The following is a 25,420-nucleotide window of genomic DNA, read 5'->3' on the forward strand; positions in this document are numbered from 1 at the left end:
GACAGAGCGAGACTCTGTCTCAAAAAAAAAAAAAAAAAGAACTGCTTTTACTGCATCCCATTAGTTTTGATATGTCATGTTTCCATATTTATTTGCAAGTCTGAACAGACCATAATAAGTAAGAAGATCGAATCAGTAATTAAAATTATTCCAAAGAAAAGCTGAGGACCAGAAGACTTCACAGCTGATTTCTACCAATCATTTAAAGAAAAACTAATATAAATTCTTCTCAAACTCTTCTAAAAATGTAAAAAGGAGAAAATATTTCTAAACTCCTTTTACAAAGCCAGCATTATCCCCATACCAAAACCAGATAAAGACATTACATGAAAAATAAACTATGGGCCGATATCACTGATGAACACAGATATAAAAATCTTCAATAAAATATCAATAAACAGTATTTACTACATTAAAAGGATCATTCACCATGATCAAGTGATTTGTCCATGGGATGCAAGGTTGATTCAACATATGCAAATCAGTAAATGTAATTGATATCGTTTGGCTCTGTGTCCCCACCAAATCTCATCTTGTAGCTCTCATAATTATCACATGTTGTAGGAGGGACCCGGTGGGAGATAATTGAATCATGAGGGCAGGTCTTTCCTGTGCTGTTTCTTGTGATAGTAAATAAGTCTCATGAGATATGATGGTTTTAAAAATGGGAGTTTCCCAGCACAAGTTCTCATTCTGTCTTTGCCTGCTGCCATCCATGTAACATGTGACTTGCTCCTTCTTGCCTTCTGCCGTAATTGTGAGGCCTCCTCAGCCATGTGGAACTGTAAGTCCATTAAACCTATTTCTTTTGTAAATTGCCCAGTTTCAGGTATATCTTTATCAGCAGGCTGAAAATGGACTAACACAGTAATTCACTATATTACCAAATTGAAGGACCATATCATCTCAATAGATGCAGAAAATGCATTTGACAAAATTCAACATACTTTCACCATAACAACTCTCAATAAAGTATACAAGGAATATTCCTCAACACAATAAAAGCCATATGTGACAAGCCCACAGTGACATCATACTCCATGAAAAGTTGAGAGCTTTATCTCTAAGATCATGAAGATAAGGATTCCATTTTTACCACTGCTATTCAGCGTATTACTGGAAGTCCTAGCCTGAGCAATTAGGCAAGAAAGTTAAAGAACATCCAAAAATGGAAAGGAAGAAATCAAATTAACCTTGTTCACAGATGACATGATCTTAAGCTTAGAAAAGGCTAGACTCCACAAGAAAAGTTTTAGAACTGAGAAATTCAGTAAAGTTGCAGGATGCAAAAATCAACTTATAAAAGTCAGTAGCATTTCTATACGTGAAGAAACTGTCTGAAAAATAAAGAAAATAATTCCATTTAGAAAACATCAAAAAATAGAAGTAAACTTAACCAAGGAAGTAAAAGATCTATATACAACATTGATGAAAGGAATTGAAGATAACACAAATAAATGGAAAGATGTCCCTTGTTCATGGATTGGAAAACTGTTAAGATTCATACTTCAAGCAATCAACAAATTTAATGTAATTTCTATCAAAATTCTAATGTCATTCTTCACAGAAATTGAAAAGAAATTCTAAAATTTATTTGAAACCACAAAAGATCCCAAATAGCCAAAAAGTAATATTGATCAAAAATAACAAAGCTGGAGACAACATACTACCTGATTTCAAAATATCTTATAAAGCTACAGTAATCAAAACAGCATGGTACTGACAAAATAAGAATTGATATACTGAACAAACATATATGACAGAGAGCCCCCAAATAAGCCCACGTATCTACAGTCAATTGGTTTTCAAAGGTGCCAAGAACACACAATGGGGAAGAGACAGATTTTTAAACAGATGAGGCTGGAAAAATGGATTCCACATAAAGAATAAAAATGAAACTTTATCTCACCCCTTATACAAAAATCAACTCAAAATGGATGGAAGACTTAAAGACTTGAAACTATAAAATTACTAGACGAAAATATAGACAAATAGCTCACTGACATTGGCCTGGACAGTGATTTCTTAGATATGACCCCACAAGCACAGGCAAGAAAAGCAAAACACAGACAAATGTAATTGAATCAAACTAAAAAACTTCTGCACAGCAAAAGAAACAATAGAATGAATTCTCCCACACACTGGGAGAAAAGAGTTATAAATCGTACGCTGGATAAGGGGCTAATACCCAGATTATATAAAATGTAAGGAACTCAAACTACTCAATAACAAAAAAACAAATAATCCTATTAAAAATGGGCAAAGGACCTGAATACACATTTTCCAAAGGAATACATACAAATGGCCAACAGATATATGAAAATCTGTTCACCATCTATAATCATTAGAGAAATGCAAATTAAAATCACAATGAGAAATCACCTCTCACCTATTAGATAAGTTATTATCAAACGGATGATAGATAAGTGTTAGTAAGGCTATGGAGAAAGGGGAATACTTTTTTTTTTTTTTTTTTTTTTTTTTTGAGACAGAGTCTCGCTCTGTCACCCAGGCTGGAGTGCAGTGGCCGGATCTCAGCTCACTACAAGCTCTGCCTCCCAGGTTTACGCCATTCTCCTGCCTCAGCCTCCCAAATAGCTGGGACTACAGGCGCCCGCCACCTCGCCCGGCTAGTTTTTTGTATTTTTAGTAGAGATAGGGTTTCACCGTGTTAGCCAGGCTGGTCTCGATCTCCTGACCTCGTGATCCGCCCGTCTCGGCCTCCCAAAGTGCTGGGATTACAGGCTTGAGCCACCGTGCCCGGCCGAGAAAGGGGAATACTTACACACTGCTTTCAGTATTATAAATTAGTACAGCCATTTTGAAAACCAATATGGAGATTCCTCAAAAATCTTAAAATAGAATTACTCAACTATCCAGCAATCTCACTCCTGGGCATATATACCTAAAGGAACTAAAACCAGTATGCTGAAGAGATATCTGTACTCTTGTGTTTATTGCAGCATTAATCTTAATAACCAGCATTTGAAAGCAACCTAAGTGCCCATCAACAAACAGATTTTTAAAATATGACAAATATACATAATGGAATACTATTCAGTCTTAAAAAAGGACATTCTGCCATTTGCAACATGTATAAACCTAGAAGACATTATGTTCGTAAAATAAGCCAGGCATAGGGATATAAATACAATATAATCTCACCTACATGTGGAATCTAAAAAGTTGAACTGATTAAGTAGAGAGTAGAACGGTGATTACCAGAGGTGGGTAAGGGTAGAGGGGCATTGACGGAGAAATGGGGAAATATTGGCCAATGAGTACAAAGTTTCAATTAGATGTGAGGAATACGTTCTGGTGTTCTACTGCACAGCAGGATGACTATAGTTAATAATTACATTTTTCAAAATAACTGAAAGAGAGGATCTTAAGTGTTCTCAGCACCAAGAAGTGATAAATATTTGAGGTGATCAATATGCTAATTAGGCTTATTTGATCATTGTACAATGTAACATGTGTTGAAACATCACATCATATTCCATAAACATATACAATTTGTCAGTTAAAAATAAAAGTAAATTTTTAAAAATTATTGACATTTAGAAGTTTACTCATGCCAGTTTTATTCCAATACACTTATTTCTGCATCACTTGGTATCTTCATGTAGACAAACCCATAATTAACATGTATCTATGATGTCCACTTTTCTATTCTTACTTTCAAGGTGACATCTTCTACACCGAATAGATGGATTTAGAAAGGTTATTTTTAGCTCTCCCTATGGCTGACTTAATGCTACACTAGCCATTACAAGGCACATTAGTTTCTTGCCGGAACGTTTTTATCATGGAAGTAAGCTTGAGGCCTACCACACTTCATGAATTTTACGAAAAATTCTTTTGTTTTGCCTTTTAAAAATTTCTCCCTTTCTGCTTCTTTATTTGCCCATTGTTCTAGTTTTTGTACTTGAGAGTGTCATTTTGACACTTTCTATTTCCAATGAAAAAGTTTTATTTTAACACTTCTATTTCATGTGATTATGTTTTAACTCTGTGAAATCTGTGAAAGCCCTCACAATCTTGGCATACCATCTACATCTAAGCATTGCGCTAATACGTAGAAGGATGTCTATAGCCTGTTAAATTAAGAAATTTGTCCTGTTAACCCACTGAAAGTTTTTCCTGATAAAGTTTTTCTTATGGGTTTTGAATTTCTCATGCTTATTAATTTTTATTTATACTGTAAATATTGTTTATAGAACTATGGCACTTTACAATAAATTATAAATTATCATTAATAGAACATCCATGCTATAAAATCTGTATCTGAGTTTCATAAGACTTTTTTGTCATCTGTTGCTTATAATCACATTCTCTAAAACGATGCATCATATAGAGAAGTTTTATCTTATAAAGCTTTTCTTGTATATTGCTTATGTGTTAGAGTTAAGACATAAATGAAAACAAGATATTGCTCATGGTGTATTTTATGAACGATCTATAAGGAGACCAAAATTGTGAGGTATAACTCAGTTCAACAAAGGTGGCTACCTAAATTGTTTTGAGTACATTGCAGGCTAGGTTTTCAACCCTAGACAGAAACATCAAATCCATCTATAACTCTTTTGGAAACCTATTATCAAATGAGAAAAAATTTCCTAGCTGACTTCCTTATCTTATGATGGGGCTTTGACACTTGAATCAACTAATAATTGTAGCCGTTTCACAGAAAAGGTCAGTTTTGACAAATGGCCTCTTGCACATGGTGAAAACACTCTTTCGCTGTCAGGCTAAGGTTTTACTCAATAAATGCAGTTATAAAATCAGAAATATCTTTGGATGGACCGTAATATACCCACAGGGCATTTAGAGGAAAGCAAATCTTCATTTTTGTCTTAAATTATCTTCCAATTGACAAAAACAAATACGAATTAGTACAAAACGCCATAGGTAACATAGTTACATGGATAAGCCACTGCAGCTATGTAACAATAAGTCTCTGATGCCATGCAACCAAGGGTAGATGAAGGATAAAAGACAATAGAATGAGGACAGCGTATATAAATGCTATTATATGGCAGCTAAGTGGTAGCTAGTCACAAATAAATGAATGGTTCAAAGTAGTAACTTTTCATAAAAGGTAAGTTAAATGGGTATCATTCAAATTCATATTTATGCATGTCTCATTTGTGCTTGAGAAGTAAGCCTTGTATAAGGTATCTTTCTAGAATATCTGAATAATTATAATTCATTGGATTTTTAAGTATAAAGTCATCAGAATTCGTTGAAGAACTTAGGAGTTATTATGTAACCACCATGTCACTTTTAAACAGAATTCTTGTCACAACACATAGAATAAGAGTTAACTCCCCATTTAGTCTTCTTAGAAACAAACATGTATCTGATGACCAAGAATTCATCGAAATGAGTGTTTACTTGAATACCTATTGTGTGCTTAGCACTGCTGCATTATAGGGGGAATACGAAAGAAAAAAATGGTTGTCACCATAAAAGAACTAATGAATAACACACATGCAAATTTAACAAACATTAAAATGCACTATTATACTAAGAGTCAAACAAGTACTCCAGGACAAATGCAATAATTCAAAAGACATGAAGAGGAGGCAGAGAAGTGGTCTGCATAATGGAGGATATTGGTTTTCACTTTTGCCAACGCAATTTACAAAAACTTGGATAAGTAGGAAGAATAACAAACACCATGACAAACAGAAAAACAAAGTAAAATTGTGGGCAATGAAGACGATATATTTTTGGACAATGAGATCAGAGAAAAAAGCAGGAAGAAAGGAAAACTTGGGGCGTGGGAGAACACAGGAATGCCATAAGAGGAAGTATTGTGAAGAGGGATTGATAAGTAAATGTCCCATTAAACTAGGCCTGAAAATCCAGACAAGTACACAGAGAGTAAATATTTATTGTTTGTTTTTGTTTTTGTTTCTCTTAAGAGGGAAGAGAGATCGTGAGAATGCTGTTATGTGCCCATCAATCCAGCAACAAAGTGCTGGAGCAATTTCCCTCTTTATGATCAAATCTTCCTCTTAGATGAGCCTTGGAATAGAGTGGATAAGTGTCCCAGTGGAAGTAAACATTAGACAATTCAAAATATTAGAACAGACATCCATCGAGAACTTAAGACTCTCAGTAAGGAAATAAGGCATTTTCATCTTAGAAACAAGAGCCGAAGCTATTAAAATGGATTACCAAAAAGAGGATCAAAGATAAAACACAGAAATACTTGTAGTTAGAGCCAGCAAATGAGAAATACAAGCACTATGAAAAAGGAAAGAAAAAGTTTAATATGCTGTTATCAAAATGAAGGAGAAATGTTTAAGAGGCTAACCTAGTTAATTGTATTCGATGTCATTTGAATAAAGCCACAAAGAATGAGGCTAAGTTCGTAATAAGAAAGCAGAAATTTGGGAGGTTTGTAGTTTCAGCAAAGTTTTGAAAAATAAGATGAAATTATAAAGGGTGAAAGAAACAATGGGTAATAAAGAAATGAGAGAGAAGATAAATGATAGTAACACATCAGAAACCCAAGATGAGTTAAGGATTTCTTCATGAGAAAGCAGGGAGGTGCAATATAGTATGTCACTGAAAAGCTATGGAATTAGACTGGCTCCATTCAGGTCCCAGGTTTGACTCTTCTACTTGCTGTTTATGTAATTTGTGTAATTTTTATACATCATTTCCTCTTAGTTTTATTTCCTCTTCTGAAAATAATGAGATAATTGTGATGCCAACTTCATAAGGTTATTATGAGAATTTTAAAAATAACTCAGGGAAATATATTTCTTGGCAATTTATTGTAATTTAGCATTATTTGGATAGGTTGTTTGTACTGGCAAAGGAGTCAAGATGAATGAAAATATCCTAGATGAGGGGTGGTCATGTTACAGGAACAAGGACGTGGATGTTAGCCTTATATCACATTGGACCTTCTCAGTTTTTTCAAACAGATCAAATTAAAATCGGTAGTTTTCATTGCTTCCTAATTCTTCGCACATAAAATCCTCTCCACTAATACATAAAGCTTGGAGATTTAAGTTTTAGGATTAATATAAATTATCTACAGAAGAATCTTATCAAAGTGAGTAAATCTGGGCCGGGCGCGGTGGCTCAAACCTGTAATCCCAGCACTTTGGGAGGTCGAGATGGGCAGATCACGAGGTCAGGAGATCGAGACCATCCTGGCTAACACAGTGAAACCCCTCTACTAAAAAATACAGAAAAAAAAAAAACTAGCCGGGCGGGGCGGCGGGCGCCTGTAGTCCCAGCTACTCGGGAGGCTGAGGCAGGAGAATGGCGTGAACCCGGGAGGCGGAGCTTGCAGTGAGCTGAGATCCGGCCACCGCACTCCAGCCTGGGCGACAGAGCGAGACTCCGTTTCAAAAAAAACAAACGAAAAAAGTGAGTAAATATGGACTTGTCAACGGGGTGCAAATTGACATTATGCCACTCTGTGGGTTTGACTCTCCTAGCTCACCAAGAACCTTACAAAGCATTTCCTAAACTGCTGTGTCATTTTGCCATGCTTAGTCTGCACAGCATCCAGATTTATAATCAATTTTCTATGAAAGAAGAGATAAAATGGTAAAGACGACTGAGAAGATGACTTTTCTCTCTAAATCCATAGCAGTTCAGGAGTCTCCAGTAGATTTAGGAACACCAGACAATTTGGCACAAAATATCTGAGAATTATCTACGATGGTACTTGTCTTTATTTCTAATTTTATACTTAATGGTATAATATGTCTAATTGAAATTTGAGTGTTTCATGGTTAGGCATATGGCTTTCCTAAACAGTTTGGCAATTGCTAGTTACCATGGAACCTAGGAAAGAGGACTCCATTCCCATCTATGCAAGCTTTCAGTAACATGACACTAGGCAAAACAAGGACCACCTACATATAAGATTTTACGTTGTGTAGGTAGATGACTTAAATCAAAAGCTGTCTAAACATTTAAAGTATTCATGTTATATAGGTTTATCCTTTAAAAAATTCTTTGGAAAATGTCTGGTATTACAACACAAAAAATGAGGAGCTTACAAATACATTGCCTATTTTTTTAGATGTGTAGGCAGGGCAGATCTACACTCTTGCATTGGACTAGAATACCCGGTGATTACCAATGTACAACAGATGGAAATGCTAAATGCTAAGTAACATATCCTCTTGATTACTGTACTTTAAAGTATGTGAGATTTATTATAAGCCTAATTCTAATTCAATGAATGCCATCAACAGATTGCATGATGGGTCATTTTCACTGTGGGGTGTAAAAGAACTACTAAGAAAGTTGACAGGCAAAGCATATTAGAAAACAATCTTGTAAATTTGATTAATGGCACTTGCGAATTCACATTTATTCAAAATAATGTTTTCTGTACATATGGTGACATTGGAAATCTTAGGCCACCCCCTGGGAAAACATGATGAAGATAAGCAGCTGTAAAAACCCAATTTTGATGCTTTGTAATAAAAAAAACACTAGTCTAAGTATTTGAATTAAAACAAATCTGTCACTGAAAAAGGCATTTTTTTTAATACAATGGCAAGCCAGTGCACTTAGCCAGCTCATAGATCCAGTATTCAACTGATCTTAGGAGGGAAGGCAGAGTTCATGACTGCCCTGCCATGGAGTCCCCATGGTTCCTGGGCAGCCCTTACACAGTGCCACTGCCCATTGAAATAAGCATATCCTCTCCTGCCTATGGATCAAGATGGAGGGGGAGGCTGGAAACCCTTCATCCATCAACACTGACTCCCTATTCTGAGCTATCAAATTTTCATTGCTAAGTCTTCGCTATACGAGCAACAATCAAGAGTGCTTAGATACTGGTTTCCCAGAAGATAGGGAAGATCATTGGTTACAATTAAGCAATTTGTGTCCACAATTAGGCAGCAGGCTTTTTGATCAGAGAATCTAGGAGAGAGAAGGCAGCCTTCTCTATCAACTACAATGATTTCATTACTTCAAGCTCTCTGGATCAGTGCTGTCAAGTAGACAGACAAAGCAAGCCACAAGTAGAATTTTAAGTTTCTAGTAACCATATTAAAAAAGTAAAAAGAAACAAATGAAATTAATTTAACAAGATGTTTTATCCATATATATTTTATCTTATATGAATATGTGTAATTCTTTTTTCATACTAAGTCTTCAAAAGTCAGTATGTATTTTACACATAGAGCACATCTCAATTCAATCTAGGCATAATTTAAGAGCTCCATAGAAAGATATATACAATGACTACCATTTGTACTGCACAAATACTGATGGTATCTAATATCTAAACTCCATTGTTTAGTTTGTGTTACGTTTAATCAAAACCAGAGTAATTAGTAGTTAAAACCTCAGAAAACATAATCGATAGGATAAATTCCCTAAAAGAAAAAGTATGGAAATCTGAGTGTAACTTTGAGCAGATAATGAAAACCAAAACATGTCTATCAAAATCCAGATGTTTTGCCCAAACCATAATGCCAAAATACATTTAGATGATTGATTGCAACTTTTACTTTTCATCAACAATAGCAATAAAATGATGCTCTGTAATTTATCTTGTTAATTTAGCAGGGAAATCACAGTGGCTATTTTAGGCCCAGTCAAATTTTAGATACTGAATGGTGTGGATTATACATCAATACTGATGTAATTGTACATAAGGATGCAATTTCCTTTTTTCCTTTATGATCAAAAGCTCTAAGTTTCTCTTCTAAAACTTAAAAATCTCTTTGTAGATACTTTGTAATTTTGTGATTTACTTCTTGTCTCAGTTTTCCTTGTCTACCAATCTTAAAATCTCAAAAATTGATTTCAAAACACTTAGCTTTTTCTTTTTCTCATTCTATATAAGAGAAAATATGTAATCTTCTTGTTAATTTAGATAGTCAGGATTTATATATTTATAATACCAATTTTGATTATGTGTATTGTGTATACTTAACTAATTTGAAACAAGACTCAATAGCAAGGCAAAAAATATTTTAAAAGTTCATTTCATTGATCTGTAGCTAATATTAGTTGTTTCTTATCTAAAGTAGGGCTTTACTCTTTTGCATTCTAACTTGGTGTTATCTTTAAATATTTTACGTAATAAACACCAAACACTTAAACCCAGAATCAGGATTTTAAAAATATGGTCTCAACCTGTTTTCTACTCTACATTTGTAGTTCTGCATAAAATTATTTCTACTTACTCTCTCTCCCAGATGCAGTTCTTGATCTTCAGTTTCCGATATTTAGTACTAGGCTTTCCTCATCACTAAAAAGCCTGCTTTCTTCATTTCACATTGGTTAATTTGTATCTATCCTTCAAAGTCTCACATTGACTATTTCTTTGGAATTTTATTTTTTTTCAGAGCACTGCAGCATAGAACTCTCTCTTACCTCTGACCTTTTCTAGTATTTACTAGAAGTATCTAGTAGTTATTTTCATCGGGATTTTTAAAAAGCTGAATTAACAACAACAAAAAAAAACTATAGAAACAAGAACAAAACAAGCAATGTTGCCTAACTGTCAACAATTGCAGCTGTTTCTAGCAGGATGAAAGACCACTAGGAAGATTGAGGGAAACGGTGAATAACTGAGGCAGGAGAATAGGGTCTGAAGACAGGAAACCTAAGCCCAATATTCACTGACTTCCTAGAATTGAATCAAAAGGAAAACTCCACCTCTCCGTGTCCAAGTTACAAAAGGATCAGAGGCAACCCCTACTTTCGGCCTGAAGATAAAAAATGGAGAATACCTCTGAGGGGTCACCTCCTGCAACTGACGGTGGGCCACTCCTTCATTTACATAGGGTGTAACCAACTAACAAAGGGGAAGAGGGTATTTAAAACTCAAAAAATTCTGAAAACAGTGCACTTGAGCCGCTGGCTGGAGCCTGCTACCACTCCACGGAGTGTACTTTCCTTTCAACAAACCTATGCTTTCATTGCTTCCTTCTTTCATTGTTTCGTTGGGGCATTTTGTCCAATTCTTTGTTCAAAATGCCAAGAACCTGGGTGACCCATAGTCAACCCTCCACTGGTAACATAACCATCCTCAGACTAGATAGGAACATACAGCTATGAGAAGGGGCACTACACAAGCTTATAGCTACCTTGATAGAGCTCCTCATCTGTGAATGTTTTAACCTTGTACCAATTTAGCCTCAATGTCCCAGGTGAGAGATATTCTTGGCCAGGATCACCTGTCTGTCATTTGGCTGTCAACAGTACAAAAAGGATATCTAACAAAAATATACTACCTAGACTCTAACGGAAAAACACAAGTACCCAGCTATACCACCTTACCAAGGTAGAAAAGAGTGCTCCTCCTCCAGGAAACCAGGATGATATTAGAAAGGGTGAAAAACAGATGATGAGTGGAAACACAAATAAATAATGATCACAACTCAGTAGTTAACTAATTAATATACTGCACGGTTATCTTCATGGTTGCTCAACTTTCTATACATGCGCTTTTTTTCTCATTAAAGTGGAAATTCCTTAGGAATTTTATGCTTCTTAGTATCTTCTACAATGTCTTATATATAATAGGTTCCTAATGTATTCTTTCCATTCTTTTCCTTACTATGAATGTTAGCAAATATTTTACTCCAATGGAAAATGTTTTTAATTAACCTAAGTGTGGTAAACATGCACATGTTGACATGTTTAAATGTATATGTTCATATTCACTCTTTTGCATGTGTCAGTTTAGTTCAGTTCAACAGATAAAGTACACACTGTAAAAATAGAGTACGTATTCTCTGAAAGCAATGTACTAAGCTGGGGACAAAAGGATGAAAAAGATGTCCCTAGGCCGGGCGCGGTGGCTCAAGCTTGTAATCCCAGCACTTTGGGAGGCTGAGGCGGGCGGATCACAAGGTCAGGAGATCGAGACCACAGTGAAACCCCGTCTCTACTAAAAATACAAAAACTTAGCCGGGCGCGGTGGCGGGCGCCTGTAGTCCCAGCTACTCAGGAGGCTGAGGCAGGAGAATGGCGTGAACCCGGGAGGCGGAGCTTGCAGTGAGCCGAGATCGCGCCACTGTACTCCAGCCTGGGCGACAGCGTGAGACTCCGTCTCAAAAAAAAAAAAAAAAAAAAAAGAAAAAGATGTCCCTGCGCTCAGGTCCTGTACTTTTATGCTGTCTGTTTTTAGAAAATAATTACTATAATAAATCATGGTCTAACAACTTGTATTTTTAAATGCTCTCAGTTTTGTTTCTAGAAATTTAGAATGCCTAAGGACATTTGTCCTTGAAGGACATTTTTATGATAACAGGGGGAAAAAAATTCTTATAAAAGCAGACAGCTAACGCTTACTTCTTTAGTCTTCATAGCACAAAGAAAGCGGGCATTATTTTTCTTTCTAGTGTTAGTTTTTTGTATGTAGTTAACTATAAATATTATTTCTAATTATATTTTCAGAAATGAAAAGTTCACAAATAATGTCCAGCATGTAATTTCATTAAATGTCCCTGTTTTTTGATTTATGACCTTTTGAAGCCGGTTTTAAAGAATTCTATATAATAACTATTTGCCTTTTTATTTGAATACATTTATTTATGTAACTAATGATGACTGAACACCTATGTAGAAGCCATAACAGTAAGCATTTCTGGGACCAGAAACCTGAGGAATAGCATAATATGCCTTGAAGAGTTTCACTTTTCAATGAAGATGATAAATCATATCCACAAATGACTGATATCAGATAGTATCTAAAAATTTGTACGAGACAGTTAAGAACTCTAGAAAGAGTTCATAGAACAGATTTCTGTGCACCCCGCTTAGAGAAGCTTTCCCAGGTGTAGTAACAGATGAGCTGGATTTAAAGGCTCCATTCTAGCTTTCTAGTCTCATCTACTTGTTATCCCCCTACTCTCTTCTTCTCTCATCTAATTGCTCATTAAAATGATGCCTTGCACTCTCTTTGACTCTTTGCTCTTGTTAAGATAAAACTCTAATATCCTTCTTATCATTTAGGGTTCAATTCATTCAGACTGGATTTCTGGAGTTTGTAATATATTCCAAGCACTGTCCCATGGAACATCATTTCCAAAAAAAAAAATGACCCAGTGTCTGCCCTCAATGAGTTCAGAAACAAAGATTGTAAAAAACAATCACACAGCTCTAGGAGAGGTATATATGCGATTCCTTAACAGTGGAAGTGAGTTGTGGAAGGTTTATCTGAAATTTAAGTGGCTTGGATGGTGATAAGGGAAGGCCTTCACAGAGAAAGTAAAATTGATTAGAACCTTAAACGTTGAGTATTCATGGCAGACAATTGTAGTTTGAATAGCGTTATTAAAAAATAGCCAAGGAAGTGTAATAAATACGCTGTACTCCACCACTGGCAGAGTAAGACTCAAACCAAATATTAAACTTTAGCTGACCAGGGGTACATTCTAGCAGGAAAGTAGGGATCACACGGAGGTAGTCAAAAAGAGAGCCAAGAAAACTCACGTGCTTATGTCACTGGAAATGTCTGTCTCTATTCTTATTTAAAAAGTTGTGTCGCATGAAATTTTAGTTTGGCAATTGCTTTATTTTCATTTTAATTTTGACCAGACTCTAACACATTGTGTATTGTGGGCTATGTTTCCACAAGGCTTTTAAAATGTGATAATCTAAAACATAATGAATCCATGTCACTTGATTTTTTTTAAATTTGCAGAGCACTAATCATACTATTATTCTGTTGATACTGACAACCATCATTAAGTCAAATTTTCCTAATTTCCAGTTTTAAAAAGTAAATGCTAGAGTTTAGTACTTACAGAAGCAGACCTGACTGAAAAGAGATCATAAATCTTTCACTGACAAGAAATTACCTGTGAATCAGAAGTTATTAATGTGAGATTTTCTCCAATAATTTGTTAGCTAAAGTATAAAAGACTCGGCATTTTCTCTGGAGTTTCAAGAAAAGAATACACAACACAATAGCAATAGCACTGGGCTATTCGGGTCACTGAGAAAGGGTTTAAGTAGTTGACCTTTTTAATCCACATTGCCTACATATTCAAAATCCACTGTCCCACTGCCAATTATCTACTCTTTACTGTAAAATGTTAACTATGGTCAAATAACATGAGTACAACTTCATTTAACCATTTTTTTTTTAAAAGAAATGAAGCTTCATACACATTTTAATTTCTCAAACATCTTGAGGAAAAATTTCAACTTCAAATGAAGACCTACTACTGGTAACAACTTATTAAAAGCAGGTGTTTTCTAAATCTTAACAAATGGCGATAACAATTCAATGTTTAAGCATTGCTAATGCATTCTAATAGTAAAATAATATTTTAGATCATTAAATTAGAATTTAATAAAGTTTATTTTAATAACGAGCAATTGAAGCAAAACAGCAAAACGACTTCATAGTGATATTCCATATTAATGGGCTGCAAAGTGCTGCTGAATCTAATCTTTCTCCTTCACTTCTGGATTCACCATACTTGTAGCAATTGTGATTGCAGGAACAATTATTCCTCCTGGTATCTTTCATCACATTCCAAAGCCACTTACCCTCCCCAGTGCTGGAACTGGTACTGTCAGAGCTCCAAAAGCTTGCCGTTGTAGCAAAAAGTTACAGCTAAATGTATGTAGCCAGGGGGACAAATGTGGTGGTGCCATGAAGTAAACAGGCACAATCATAAAACTATGCCTGTTGCTGTGCAACAAATTACCCCAGAACTCCAAACTTCATCTGGAGTAATGTTCGCCATATTTGTCCTCAGTCTGTCGTACCAGGGCATCACAGGCAAATATGCATCAGTGTCTACTTTGGTGAATCCTTTTATAGTTCTGTTCTGACCATTATTTTAAAAGTATCATATCTTCTTGTCTTAAAGATAATTAGATGGGTCAGTCCAATAATTTCAGTTAGAATCAATTCTCTCTGTGAAAATGTTCTGTGACCTATTTTTTATAATGGCTGAATAGGTCTCCAGATATCATAATATTACTCAATATGTTGTCTTTAAAGATCATTATTTACAGATGTATACATAAATGGCTCAAATTAGTTATAACTATCAGTTTCAATACAAAAGAGATTCTTTCAATCTAGAGCTTGAAAGAATAATTATCTGTCAGCTTCAGTTGGTCATAAATACAGAGAGGATACTGTGGGATGTTTTGTCTCTATTCTACAATGTCTGGGACAAGGCTGAGAGACTTAAAATCCAGGCCTAGAAACATTTGAAACCTCATTCACTCACATGTCTGACCATGGATGCTGATGGTCAGTTAGGGGACTAGCTGGGACTGTCAGCAAGAACACAATGGCCTTTCTGTTTTATTAGCAAGTCTTCCAAGGAAAAGAGAAACCACATTGCCACTTATGGTCAGACCTCAGAAGTTGTGCCACATCCCTCTACCACTTTTTATTGGTTGAAGAGGTCACAAAAGTACACCCAGGTTTCAGGAGAGGGTACATAGACTATACCTCTCAATAGAGGCACATCACCATTACATTTTAAGTATATAGGATGATTTTCATATGTATACCTCGGTGTAGTCATCTTTGGAAAATACAATCTTTCACAAGAAGTACTAGAAGCAGAAAATCATGCTGGTGGAATTCTGAATTTGAAACTTGAAATGTCTTTCCAATCACCTGGGAAATTAAGTTAGTAGTAACATTAATTTCAATACCATTATCCTCTGTGCCCAGTATGTCATATGAAGCATAGTAATGCTAATATGTTACTTACAAGCTTTTTTGAGATGATTTGAGATCAGCTACCATGTGTACCATTGTTTCTCTCTATATATATATATGTATATATACACATATATATACATACACATATATATATGGCTTTCTATACTACTAGCAAATTCAGAAACACAATCTGAACTTGTAGTTCAATACAGTCCTAGAGCATTGTCCTATTTGCCCTCCTCCTTTAGTTTCCCATCTCTCTCCTGCACCACAAGAAGAACTACATTTAGTCATGGATGAAGGTTTAATGTGATTTGACTTGAGACTTGCATCAGTGAATCTCATATTTTCAAATTATGCATTCCAACAGAACATTAGGATAACATTATTCACCATATAATCACCAAAAAGCATGAGAAACTACTGTTAAAAAAAGTGCTGAGTTTTAAAGACTAATTATTGTTGGAATATGATGTGGTCACCATGAGACCTATAAACTACCCATCTTGTCCTGGCTAAAGGAGCACGTTCTAGATTAGTGAGAACTGAAAATGAAACTTCATCTGGAGTAATGTTTGTCTTATTTGTCCTCAATCTGTCACACTAGAGCATCACAGGTAAATATGCATCAGTATATACTTTGGTAAATCCTTTTATAGTTCTGTTCTGACCATTATTTTAAAAGTATCATATCTTCTTGTCTTAAAGACAATTATATGGGTCAGTCCAATAATTTCAGTTAGAATCAATTCTCCTTGAAAATGTTCTATGACCTATTGTTTATAATAGGCTTAGTAGGTCTCCAGATATTATAATATTAATAGGTCTCCAGATATTATAATATTAGGTCTCCAGACCTACTAAGCTTAGTAGGTCTCCAGATATTATAATATTACTCAATATTTTGTCTTTAAAGATCATTATTTACAGATGTATACATAAATGGTTCAAAGTAGTTGTAACTATCAGTTTCAATAAAAAGAAATGCTGTCTGGGACTTATCTTCACAATGCAAACAACGATTACATTTGCCTTCTATGTTAAATCATAAATCAATTCCCACCAGTTAACAACTGAGTGGAATATATCAAGACCATTTCTATTAGATTCAAGTTTATGTATGTGTATATTAGTAACTTTGATAGTTCAATTCTTATTAGATATAAAATATACAATATGCATTAATAACTTAGGAATAATATCAAATAGAATATGAAGGTAAAAATATAAAATTTCAGCCAGGTGCAGTGGCTCATGCCTGTAATCCCAACACTTTGGGAGGCTGAGGCAGATGGATCACGAAGTCAAGAGATCAAAATCATCCTGACTAACACGGTGAAACCCCATCTCTACTAAAACACAAAAAATTAGCTGGGCGTGGTGCTACAAACCTGTAGTCCCAGCTACTCAGGAGGCTGAGGCAGGAGAACTGCTTGAACCTTGGAGGCGGAGGTTGCCGTGAGCCTAGATTGTGCCACCACTCTCCAGCCTGGGCAACAGAGTGAGACTCCATCTCAAAAAAAAAATTGTATGTATATATATAGATAGATATAGAGATAGAGATATAGAGAGAGAGTTTCTTACTGTATGCATAGAACAGTTTGGTTTGGTTTTGCTATGATTCAAACTCCAGCTTTATCGAGGTATCATACTTTTTTTTCATGGATGTATAGTTTCCTCATGTTTGGAGTTAGTGGAAGGAATGAGAAAATTATCCTCCGTTTTACACGCCACATTGTAAAATGGCAGAATATGGGATTGGACAAACTTGGGAATGTGACAAGTGAAATCAAACTTTCCTGAATCTGCAGATAATTTGATTGCTTCTAATGATTCTCCCAATTTAAAATGGGAACTAGAAACCTAAACATAGCCTTAGGAATTGATAAAAAGCAATGTTGGGAGCATAAAACAAAGTATTAAACTAAACATCCAGGAAGATACAGAAAGTTCAATTTAACAAATATTTATCAAACTAGCTTTATGCATAACATAAAATACTACCTATAAAAATAAAATTGGTCCAGGATTTGCCAATTAAGACATTTTTAGATAACTCTTATTTAAACTAGGCTTCTATCTTAACAGTAGAAGCCTCAATTAATTTATAGCCTCTTTTTAAATACTATAGTTAATTATAGGCTAGCATTTGTGTATTAGTTCTTTCTCATGCTGCTAATAAAGGCACACCCCAAACTGGGTAATTTATACAGGAAAGAGGTTTAATTGACTCACAGTTCGGCATGGCTGGGGAGACCTCAGGAAGCTTATAATCATGACAGAAGGGGAAGCAAAGATGTCCTTCTACATATGGTGGCAGCAAGGAGAAGTGCCAAACAAAAGTGGAGAATGCCCCTCATAAAAACATCAGATCTCATAAGAACTCACTCACTATCATGAACACACCATGAGGGTAACCGCTCCCATGATGCAGTTACCTCCCATCAGGTCCCTCCCATGACACATGGGGATTATGGGAACTAAAACTCAATATGAGATTTGGGTGGAGACACAGCCAAGCCATATCAACTTCATAAAAGCAAACGTAGATGTTTGTTTTTATGTTCCATTCTGTGACCAATTTAAAGATTTTCATTTTCAATTTATAATAAAATATGTGGGAATATAAATATGCCATATTCACACTGAAGTTGAAGATGGCCACTCATAACTCCATGGCCAACTTCAAGTGACTTAAACTCAACCATGGCAACAATCACATTAAGTGTAAATGACAAACACTACAGTTAGAAGGTAGAAAAACCATCAGATTGGATGAAAAATACAGTTTTATCTTGTTACTGCTTAAAGGAAATGAAACTTTAACACTAATACCTAAGTGGGTAGAATGACAATGATATAGCATGCTAATCAAAATAAAGTGGCTGTTACTGCAAGATACTAGACAAAGTAGATTATAGAACAAAGAATATCACCAAAGGTGAAAAAATTCTTTTTGCTATGATAAAGAGATCAGTTCCTCGAGAGGACATTGAGATCTTAAACTCTATGCATGCAGTAACAGAGCTTCAAAGTACATGAAGCAAAAACTCAATAGACCTGCAAGGGGAAATACATATCTACTGTTGCAGTTAAATATTTCAATAGCACTCTTTCAAAACTTGATAGAATGAATATAAAATTCCATAAATGTATGGAAGTCTTGAAGAACACTACCAACCAAATCAAAGAAATTGACAGTTTTGAAAGCAGGATCTCAAAGATATCAGCTCACCCATGTTTATAACAGCATTACCACAATGGCCAACAGGTGGAAGCAACACAGATGTCCACTGATGGCAGAATGGATGAATGAAATATGTATAAACATACAATGGATTATCCAACCTTAGAAGGGAAGGAAATCTTGTTACATGCTACAACATGAATGAACCTTGAGGACATTATGCTAAGTGAAATAAGCCAGCCACAAAAAGACAAATACTGTATGATTCCACTTACATGAGGTAACTAGAGTAGTCAAACGAATAGAAGCAGAAAATAAAATGGTGTTTGCCAGGACCTTGCAGGGGGTGGGGAGGAGAATGGGAAGTTGTTCAATGGGTATAGGATTTCATTTTACAACATGAAAAAGTTCTGGAGATCTGTTTCACAACAACGTGAATACACTTAACACTATTATCTGTGCACTTAAAAAATGGTTACAATGGTAAAAAGAAAAAAATTGGCAATTTTAGAATAATCCAACTAACAGCAGATTACACCAATTCTTTAAGAGTACATAGAACACTTACCGAGATATAGAACATCTAGGGCCATAACACAAGCCAACAGATTTAAAATAACTCAATTAGTGCAAAGTATGTTCTCTGACAATTGAATTACAGGTCATTAATAGAAAAGATCTCCTGAAAATTGCTAATTAAAAGTTAAAAATTCACACTTCTAAGTAATATGTGGGTCAAAGCAGCTATCAAATTGGAAATTAGAAATTTTACTGAATGCCAATGAAAGCACAAAATATCAGAACAACTAGAATGTCACTAGATATATGTGCATAGCCATAAATTTGAACAAGAAGCCATATTAGAAAAAAGTACTCAAATTTATGACCATATGTGCTATTTTAAGAAGTTAGAAAAAAAATAAGCCCAATAAAGCAAAGGAAAGGAAATATTAGTGATCAGAACAGAAATACATACTAGAAAAAGAAAAATTGAGGGGAAAAACAACAACAAAAATCAATGTACCTGAAAACTGTCTCTAGATGGGAAAAAAAATCTGGTAAAACTTGAGTCAGATTTGCCAGGAAGAAAAGGTAGGGAGGAATAGGATCCAAATTATACCAAGAATAAAAAATAACAGTAGTTAATATCCTACATATATTAACAGGATTTTAAGGTAATCATGTGAAAAATTTGTGCCAAAATATTCAAAAACTCCAATATGTGAATCACAAATTACGTCAAAAAAAAGCTTGATAAGAGTCTTATATTAATTTTAAAAAGGCAATTTAAAACTTTCTCACAAGGAAAATTATATGCCCATATTAAATACTTCATTGAATTCTACCAAACATAAATGGAAGAGGACGGAATGCTTCTCAGCACGTTCCGTGAGGCCAGAATCACCCTGATCCCAAAGCAGACATTTCCAGAAAAACTAAAAGTACTCCCAATAGACACAGATGTAAAATTTCAAACAAAATTTTAGTATATAAGAATCTGAAAATAGACGTGATGTTTGGCTTTACATTTGAAGAGAAATCAGTATTATTCACCATATTAACAAATTGAAAAGCAAAACTATATAACCTTAAACTCAGAAAAAGCATTTGAAAAAACCCAACATTTAGTCCTGATAAAAACTTTCAACAAAGTAGGAATACAAGGGAAATTATTCAATATTATCAAGGATATCTACAATAAATCAACATCTACCATCGTAATTAATGGTGAGAGACAGTGTGCTTTCACCCTAAAACCAGCAAGGAGACAGAAATGTCCTCTCTCACTGCTTCTATTTAACATTGAACTGGACATTTTAGCCAGTGCAATAAGTCATCAAAAAATAAGAAGACATATAGGTAGAAAAAGAAGAACTAAAACTCTCTTCATTCACAGATGACACCTGTGACTTTGTGGAAAACCTGATGCTATCTACAAAAAGCTATCAAAATTAATAACTAATTTAGTGAGGTGGAAAGATAAAAACAAATGGAATATTTCCACATACTAGCAGTGGACACAACTGACAATTTAAGAAACATTTTGATTGCATCGAAAATGAGATTCTTACAAATAAATCTGACAAAAGATACACAAGACATGCACTGAAAATAAAACACTGCTGAGAGAAATTAAAGAATACTTAAAGGGAGAGATGTGCCATTTTTATAATTCTGATGACTCAATTTTCTTAAGATGTAAATTTCCCCAGAGTGGACTGAAAAATTCAACACAATCTCAATAAAAATCTCAACAGAATTTTTGTAGAAATTGACAAGGTGATTCTATAATTCATATGAAAACCAAAGGAACTAGAATAGCCAAAATAATTTTAAAAGAGAACAAAATTATAGGATACTGATTGCAAGATTTAAAAAGTTATAGTAATCGTATTAGTCAGTTTTCACACTGTTATAAAGAACTACCCGAAAATGAGTAATTTATAAAGGAAAGAGGTTTAATTGACTCACAGTTCTGCACGGCTGGGGAGACCTCAGGAAACTTAAAATCATAGTGGAAGGCAAACCAGAAGAAAGGCACCTTTTTCACAAGGTGATAGGAAGCAGAAAGAACTCGCGAGGAACTACCAAACACTTCTAAAACCATCAGATCTCGTGAGAATTCACTCACTGTCAAGAGGACAGCATTGAGGGAACCACCCCCATGATTCAATCACCTCCACCTGGTCTCTGCCGTGACAGGTGGGGATCATGGGGATTATGGTGACTACAATTCAAGATGAGAGTTTGGGTGGGGGCACAGCCAAATGACATCAGTAATCAAGACTGATTTAATTGACATCAACATAGACAAGTACCTCAATAAAACAGAGTAGGGGGCCCAGAAATTGACCCACAAATATAATTTTTGTCAAAGCAATTCAGTGGTAGGAGGATTGTGTGCAGTGAAGAGCACTAGAAAAATGGTATGTCCATATGAAGACAAAAATGAACTTTGTTCTATGTCATGTACAATATACAAAAAGTTGCTCAAGAAACAGGAAATATTTGTGAAAATTGGTTTACAGAGGTTTGTTAAAAATATGAAACTAAAACATAATCATATAAGGAATATATTGTTAACTTAGCTATATTCAATTTTTAAATTTTTTTTATCTTCAGAATACACTGCTAAATAAGTAAAGAAGGGCAAATCACAGTCTAGCAGAAAATTGAGGCAAATCATTAACAAAGAACTTGTATCCAAAAAATATAAAGCATGCTCAAACCAATAATTTTTTTAAAAACAACTCAATGTAAAAGTGGACAAAATATTTGAACAGATATTTCACCCAAGAAAACATACAAACGGCAAATAAATATATAGAAACCATGCTTAACATATTAATCATTAGGCTAATGCAAATTAAATCCACAATGCTACACCAATAAACATTTATTAGATTGTCTAATTTTAAAAGACTGACAATGCCAAGTGCTGTCAAGAACATAGAACAACTGAAACTGAAAGATTGGTGGCGGCAATGTAAACTATTACAACCATTTTGTAAGAGAATGTAAGCTTCTTAAAGTTAAACATATACCTATTATATGATCTAGACATTCTATTCCTAGATATTTACCCAAGAGGAAAAAAAACACAGATTCATAAAAAAATTGGTATGCACATGGCCATAGCAGATTTATATGTAATAATCAGAAATAGGAAACAACCCAACTGCCCATCATCATGTGAATGAACAAATTTTAGTATATACCTATATTGGAAGTCTGCTTAATAGTAAGAAATACTGAACTATTGAAATACAAGAGCATGTATGAATTGCAAAATAATTATGCTGAGTGAAAGAAGTCATACTTCGTGGTTTTATTTATGTAAATGTTGAGAAAACACAACTAATCTATAGAGAAAGAAGCAGATCACTGGTAACCCTGGACTTGGGTGGGGGAAGAAAAGACATTAGAAAGGGGCATGGGAAGTCTCTGGGGATTATGGATGTACTCACTCTTGACTATGGTGATAGTTTTATGGGTGTATACATACATCAAATTTTATCACGTTTTATGATAAGTACATGCAGCTTATTTTGTGTCAGTTATATTTTATAACTAATGAAAATACATAAACTCATAGAACATTGTTTAAGATACTTGTTAAAATATGGAACATACTGAAGATGAACAGTAGGAAGGGATGCAAATACCAATGACCAATATTCTCTCTAGTTATATTAGATAAAATAAACATTTTATCAGTTTCATTAGGAGCTAAAAAAAACAGATAAACAAATCTACACATTGAAGGGGATTAGATGTTTGAGTCTAATTAAGTTAGTGTTTTGTTTGATTTTCAAATTCACAGTAAGACAAAACTGGCTTTTGGAAACATCCAAAATAGTTTAAACTTATTAAGTGACCATGAAGATTCGATGACAATGCATACAATCAGGAGAAAGGAGATGTTAGTGGGGCAAAAAAGAATCTGCAATTATAATAATCTAAAATTTTGAGTATTTTCCAAAAGTTATATTTACAAGCCATGAACTCTATAAATATAGAGTAATCAAATTCAGGGACTTTGAAAGAACTGAGGAAACTTGTTTGGATCCAAGAGAATCTAGAGCCTAAAAAATTGATTGAATCTTGCATAGAATTTTTTCAAATAAGAAATTTGAAGTTTAAAGAAATTGGATTTATTGTCTACAATTATAACCGGTAGTAACTACTGGCAGAAGCAAGCTACAACCCATTACCTTTATCCAATGCCATTTGCAATATATTAACAGTTCGGCAGACGTTAAAGAATCTGTTAAAGCTCAAAGGCAGAGAGAGTAATCCCTTGATCCTAGCGCTCTCAAAGAATGACAACTTGCTAAAACCATTCACCAAATAGCAAATAAAATGAGATGATATATGAAGTTTAGATTTTTGACATTGTTGGTTCTGGGTATACCAGAGGAAGAGCAAATTCACTCATTTGCTCTCCTGCTAGTAACTACACACCTGTTTTCTTTGACAAGTTTTCTCTTCTCTCCTGGATATCTCTGTAATTTGGCTGGAATTGACGCAACTCTGGCACCAAGCATGGTGCCAGACTTGGCAATGGGATTAGCATATTCTCTTAGCTTTTTGTTGTTGTTTTGGGTTGACAACCTGGCTCAGAACCAAGGGCCAATCAGAATCAAGTTGTATTAGCTCTAGTCACTCTTATTGGGATTTTTGGGTAAGAGGGCTTCACACCCCTTTCCCACTGTGGCAGATAAACTATGCAAGCAACTCTGAGCTGCTAGTAATATTTCTTGGCTTTTTTTGTTTTTTTGTTTTCTTAGATGGAGTCTTGCTCTGTCGCCAAGCTGGAGTGAAGTGGCGTCATCTCAGCTCACTGCAACCTCCGGCTCCCTAGTTCAAACTATTCTCCTGCCTCAGCCTCCCGAGGCTCCCTAGTTCAAACTATTCTCCCGCCTCAGCCTCCCGAGTAGCTGGGACTACAGGCACACCCCACCACGCACAGCTAATTTATGTATTTTTAGTAGAGACGGGGTTTCACCATGTTGCCCAGGATGGTCTTGATCTGCTGACCTCGGGATCGGCCTGCGTCAGCCTCCCAAAGTGCTGGGATTACAGGCGTGAGCCACCGCTCCTGACCATAATATTCCTTGACTTTATAGAGGAAGCCCATCTACAGAGGGAGAAAATAAGGCTAAACTACAGAGGGAATACTAGAAATGGAGGGCAAATGGTGCTCCATTCTTTTAATGGAGCAGCCTCATAAGAATATTTGAGTCTCCTAAATTAATCCAACTTGATCTGGGTTTCTGATATTAACGATCAAAATAATAGGCTAAAAGTCTTTATAATATTTTCAGATGTTGTGTTAAGCTTCACATCTGATATTTTATTTCCCAAATCACCTAGAATAAGGATGGGAGTAAATGTTCTACTACTCAGAGATCCATTTGAGTTTCAAGAATAGAACAAATTATACTTTAAAAGGTAGATGTCAGTTAAGTCCACTTCATCTTGACATACTTTAATTAGAAATCTTTGCCTCATGATTACGTAAGGGAAATTTCAGTTTGAAAAGTGTTCATTTAGAGCATCTGTTAGGTCTAGGGTTAGGTTCCAGCCCATGCTGAGGTCCGAGGGGAGTGGGTGGTTGAAAGGCAGATAGCTTAAAGAACGCTCACAGGCCATAGGCAAGTGAATATGGTTTTATTCAGCAGCTCTTTCTTCAGCAGCTTACTTCCATTCGCTCTCTCACACTCTCTGCTCTGTCTCGGCAGCTTGAGCAGGCCATTTCCACACACAGCTGCTTGGCCAGCTCCCCCTTGCCTTCAGGGTCAGAAGCTTAACTCTTTCCTGGTTCCTGGCTTCCCCCTGCCCGCCTTCAAGACGGACAGCTTTGGCTCTCTCTCTCTCTTTCTGTGGGCACCAGCGTCATGTTCAGTCATGTTATGCAGAGCCAAGCCAAGCCATGCCCAAGAGCCCCTGTACAGCATCAGCAGAGTAGTTATACCTTTTACAAACAATAGTGGCACTGAGCCAAGTATAAGGCTACACAAACAGGTTCTATAACAAGTGGAGGTGTGTGTCTGTGCACCAACCCCGCTGAGCCACAC

This window comes from Macaca nemestrina, chromosome 3 (assembly GCF_043159975.1).
Source record: "Macaca nemestrina isolate mMacNem1 chromosome 3, mMacNem.hap1, whole genome shotgun sequence".
Taxonomy (NCBI): Eukaryota; Metazoa; Chordata; class Mammalia; order Primates; family Cercopithecidae; genus Macaca; species Macaca nemestrina.